The sequence below is a fragment of the Macaca nemestrina genome, chromosome 10 (genome assembly GCF_043159975.1).
Source record: "Macaca nemestrina isolate mMacNem1 chromosome 10, mMacNem.hap1, whole genome shotgun sequence".
Taxonomy (NCBI): domain Eukaryota; kingdom Metazoa; phylum Chordata; class Mammalia; order Primates; family Cercopithecidae; genus Macaca; species Macaca nemestrina.
Window position 1 is genome coordinate 108731545 of NC_092134.1, and position 5442 is coordinate 108736986.

The 5442-nt window shown below is 40.9% G+C and overlaps 1 pseudogene; it reads left to right on the forward strand.

The window, feature by feature from the left end:
• Positions 1 to 818: 818 nt before the first annotated feature.
• On the forward strand, positions 819 to 1724 carry LOC105496892 (large ribosomal subunit protein uL18m pseudogene; annotated as a pseudogene).
• Positions 1725 to 5442: the final 3718 nt, after the last annotated feature.

Genomic DNA, 5442 nt, shown 5'->3' on the forward strand with positions numbered 1-5442 from the left:
GCATTTCACCTAAAGATGTATTAGAATTAATTTGCATGTCAGAGAGTAAAACTTTCCAAACTCCCTCAAAGTTTCACTTTCAAAAGTAACTACCCACATCTCTTAAACCTTTCTATTTGCAAAATTTAACAGAACTCCTGACTTTCTTCTTACATCCCTTATCCCTGTCTGACCAAACTCTTCCAATCTCTAAGTCCTTTTGTGCCATTTCTTATGTTGATGATCAGAATCTCTCAGATTCTTGCAGTCTCTCTTCTGCTATACTCAGCATATTGAGGGTCTTACAGGCACAAAAAATGACTGTGAACCCAAGTCAAAAGGGAGAAGGAGTTCAGGGATGCAATAGAAGTGGAAATGAAAGGAAAATACTTAAAATAATTGTATAGTTTCCCTTATTCCTATAACATAGTTGTATGTGTAGTAAGTAAAACACAGTATTCTACCGTTTCTTCAAATAAAAAAAAGACAGTTTCTTTTTTGAAAACCTCCCAATATGGTATTAGTCTAGACTCTAGACAAGAAAAGAAGCAAAAGGAGAGAAATAGTAAGAGAGAGGTAAAAGAGAAGAAGGAGGAGGAGGAGAAGGAAGAAGAAGAAAGCGGGGAGGAAGAGAGAAAAGAAGTAAAGAAGGATGCAGGTGTGAAAGGATAATAAATCTCAGGGCCCCAAAGTCACTAAGCCAAAGGGAAAGTCAAACTGGGAATCGCATCAAGCGAACCTGCCTCCCATTTTATTCTAAATAAGATAGCTATGAAGATTTAAAAAGCTACATACCGAGAGTTTGGGGATCTACAGCAACCAAAGGCTTTTCCCTGACTTCATATGACTGCGGCAGGCGAGCGAGTGAGTCGTCCCTGAGGAAAAAGAGGCAAGGCTTTTCCGAGATCGTCTCAGCGATGGCGCTTCGGTCGCGGTTCTGGGGGTTCTCCGTTTGCAGGAACCCTGGGTGCAGGTTCGCAGCCCTCTCAACCAGCTCCAAGCCGGCGGCGAAACTTGAAGTGCACCCGGTGGAAAATGAAGCTGTCGCCCCAGAGTTCACCAATCGGAACCCCCGGAACCTGGAGCTTCTATCTGTAGCCAGGAAAGAGCGGGGCTAGCGGATGGTGTGGCCCTCCCGTGAGTTCTGGCACAGGTTGCGAGTTATAAGGACTCAGCGTCATGTAGAAGCACTTGTGGAGCATCAAAATGGGAAGGTTGTGGTTTCGGCATCCACTCGTGAATGGGCTATTAAAAAGCACCTTTATAGTACCAGAAATGTGGTGGCTTGTGAGAGTATAGGACGAGTACTGGCACAGAGATGCTTAGAGGCGGGAATCAACTTCATGGTCTACCAACCAACCCCATGGGAGGCAGCCTTAGACTCGATGAAACGACTACAAAGTGCCATGACAGAAGGTGGTTTGGTTCTACGGGAACCTCAGAGAATCTATGAATAAATGAATAAATGGAAGCATTAATTGTTTTGAACATGTAAATATAAAACTGTCAGCCACTACCGCCATCAAAAGAGAGCATCTGGAAGAACAGCCAGCTTGGAAGTTTTACAGCAATAATGTTGCAGTGGAATATTATTTGTAGTTAAGGTCATCCTCCTTCCCTTTCTGTTTTTTTAAATCAAGAACTACATTCTGCCCCTGTCTTGGGCTTCAGAAGCATCTAAGAAAAGCAGTCGTCAATTATAATTAACTTTCAAAGGGCAAGTCAGAAGTTGTCTATAAATTACAAAATAATTTAAGAGTTATGAACTCTTAAAAAAAAAAAAAAAGCTACATACCTCCTCACAATTAAGCCATAAGGAAATTCCTTGTGGGCTTCAAGATCTTTACCCTAAAACAGTTCTGCTGAACTTCACCCTGGTAATGTAAATTGATAGCTTATCTTCATAGGCGAGGGACAAAGGACAGAACTCAAAGTCATCCCTCTGCTCACCTGAGACAAATGTGTATCATTTCTTCCTCTGACCTGTTGTTTATGTAAAAATGCAGATTCACTGAGCCAGACTAAGACATAAGTGACTATTACTTTACCCCTTTCTCACATGTAGATTGTGTATTTAGTGAAAGGCTAATCAAAGCCCAAAAGAATACAACCTTTGTTTCTTATCTACGCATGACCTGGAAGCACCCCCTCCAACCCAGCTTCAAGTTGTCCTGCCTTTTTGGACCAAACCAAAGTACATCTTCACATGTTGATTGATGTCTCTTGTCTCCCTACAATGTATAAAACCAAGCTGTGCCACGACCACCTTGGGCACATGTCATCAGAATCCCCTGAGGCTGTGTCACAGACACATCATTAACCTTGGCAAAATAAACTTCGTAAATTGACGGATACCTGTCTCAGACACTTTGGGTTTGCACAGGTGGTAATAGAACTAGGTATAATATGAGAATTTCTATTGGTGTGATGGTCATATATGCCTTGAGACAGCACTGGAATATGATTGTGATTTTTGTGTGTTTATTTACAGAGCACCCTTCACTCTCAAGTGTCTCAATTTAGATGAGAAATTATGTTTGACAGATCAATCAGCAGAATAGAATGAGGTCTAACTTTGATATTACCGAAGTACCTTTACAAAGACAGAGTTGGTCTTTATCCATAAGATCTCAAAACTAGATTTTCCGTAGATGAATTCTTCAGGGAAGATATCTGCTAACTGTTGGCTTCTAATTGTAATTTTATTCATGGCTCTTGAGAAAACTGCATACATTTTAACCTCTTCATGTAACTGAGTGTCCCTCACTTTTCTAAGAGGTGGTTTAATTATTATTACTATTATCTGCTTTCTCTTCCATTCTCGTTTTCTGGTTTCCCACTTCCTACTTAGCCCTTTAAAAATGCAAATGTATTCTTTCTCATCTCCCTCACCAGACATGTCCTGCAATGCAACTTCTAACTCTTTGCTCCAAGATAGGTCTCTCCTTGAGAGTCGACGGTCACTTTGCAGACCAAAGCATACCCACCACAGAAGTCTCACCTCCAGGGAGTTACCTTCAAACTTCCACTCTTGCCTCAGGGCTTTCATTCACCAGGAGGGCATGTCAAAAGCATGCCTACTTGGCCACTTTTACAAATTATTTCTTCCATGGAAGGTGTCATCTCAACTGTTCTGTAGATAAGGCACCAAGTTAGTAGAGGGGTCCCCTGCTCTGGCTCAATTTCCCCTTACCTTATAAAAATATCCACTTTCTGCTCCAAAGATGAAGTGCCACATTTAAAGGCAGGAGACTTTGTACCCTTCCTCCAAGTTAACTTCAGAATAAATTCACATTTTTTGTATCAGACCTCTATCTTGTTAATTGGACTTTACATGCAGTGAGCAACTAACTTGCATTTTGGTTACATTCAAACACCAAAAATCTCCAATATGAGATTAAATGAATCAGTTGCTGAGGGTGTTCTAGGCTGGGCCTTTTCTGACCTTTGGAAAACTAGCTGATTTTTTGGATTACAGAGACAATGAACAACAAGGTTTTGATACAGACAGGAGACAGGGAAATACTGAATAGAAGAGGGTGGTTCCCCAGCAAAGGCCCCACCCTCAAGCCTGGAAACCCACACCCCTAAATGGGAATAGGCATTCCTGCATTCGCACCCAAATGTTGCCTTTTGGCCCACCACACTCCCATATCCTGTACCCATATAAACCCCAAACCCCAGGCTCTATGAGCAGAAGAGCAGAGGAGCAGAACAGTGGTGTGGCACAGGAGAGAGGAGAAGGAGTGTCTGAACATCAAGAGGAGTTCGGCCGGGGATGGTCAGAAAGGAGATGGGCCACCGGATGACCGAACTCCAGGGGAAGATCATCTTTCCACTCCATCCCCTTTCCAGCTCCCCGTTCTTCCCACTGAAAGTCACCTCCATCTGGCAATAAAATCCCCTGCATTTATCATCCTTTAATTTGTCTGTGTGACCTGATTCTTCCTGGACACTGGACAAGGACCTAGGTACCAAGAAGGCACTGAGCTGGTTAACACTTAAGCCATCTGCAGAAGGCAGAGTGAAAAAAGCACTGTAACACATGTAGTGGGGTTTCCAGAGTCACAGACACCCACCCTTAGAGGTTACTGTGGGGCTGGAGCCCACAGTCACTTGCCCTTGCTCCTGCACATGCCCATCTAAGTGCTCCTCCTCCTGTAAGAGGTTTGAGCACATAGCGGCCAAACAGGTGAGACACACCTGACATCCTGTGAGGGGGGTCAGGGAACTCTCCCATTTCAGTCCCAATCTTTCCAACTTCAAGGGCTAATTTTGACAATTCCAATGATGTCAAATTATTATCTTCACAGAATAATCGAACAAATCAATGCTCAATTCTGAAGTGAAATTAAGACAGCCTTGATTGAGCCACTCTGGAAGGTGAGTGCTGTAGACCTAGTCTGTTGAAAGCACATATTCCAAATGTCTTTAAAAAGCATACTTTATACATGTGAGCCTATTTTATGTAACAAGTGGGAAATTTTTTAAATCTTTCTAGAACTCAACATTGGTACTTTTTAGGAATGACGGTCAAAGAATAGGAAACATGTAATTTTTAAAACTTCCTTCACTCTCCTTTCACCTTTTTCTGATAAGTTTTCTGCCTCAGATATCAGCTATATGCAATCAATTAAATGAATAAACAGTTCTCTTTGAGAATTCAAAAGCTCAGTCATTTGACTGATTGAAATGCCTGGCTTAGCTTCCTAGGGGTTCTTTTCTCTTGTATGTAAATTTAAGTTAATCACTGCCAAAATTTGCATATAAAGAATCTGTGGTTTTTAAATATATATAGTCTTTAAGGCTTCTTTTTCTCATTTTTTAAAAAGCCCCCAAGGAAGGAGGAAATGGTGAATTACTAATCAATAGGCATAAGGTTTCAGATAAACAAGATGAATAAACTCCAGCAATCTGCTGTCTAACATTGTACTGATAGTTAACAATATGTATTGTATGTTTTAAAATGTGTTAATATGGTAGATCTCACATTAAGTGTTCTTATCACAATAAATATGCATTTAAAAAAAAAAAAAAGCCCAAGGAGGTAGGTGTGTGACCCTCTCAGAGAAAATACAATCTGAAAATGACTAGGTATCAAGTGACAAGTATGCATTCTACTATACGGTACTGTTCCTGTGAAATCTCTAATGAAGTTTGAAGCAGCCCTTTAAAGCTTTTCATGTCTTCTAGTTTAATTCACAGTTTCCTTAATCTGCAAAATGAGTTGCTGTGATAAAACAAGTCCTATTCAAAAGTGAATGTTTTGAAAATAAAATTACCCAGAGGAGATAACGCTCAAATTCAACACATAGTTTTTAAAGACTCATTATGTACCAAGCAGTTTTAGGTACTGTGAGGAACATAAAAATAAAGACGACACAGTTTAGTCCTCCTAGAACTCATAATCTAGTGGAGGAGGAAAAAGCCATAAATAAGCCCATGCAAGACAGCCTGAACATG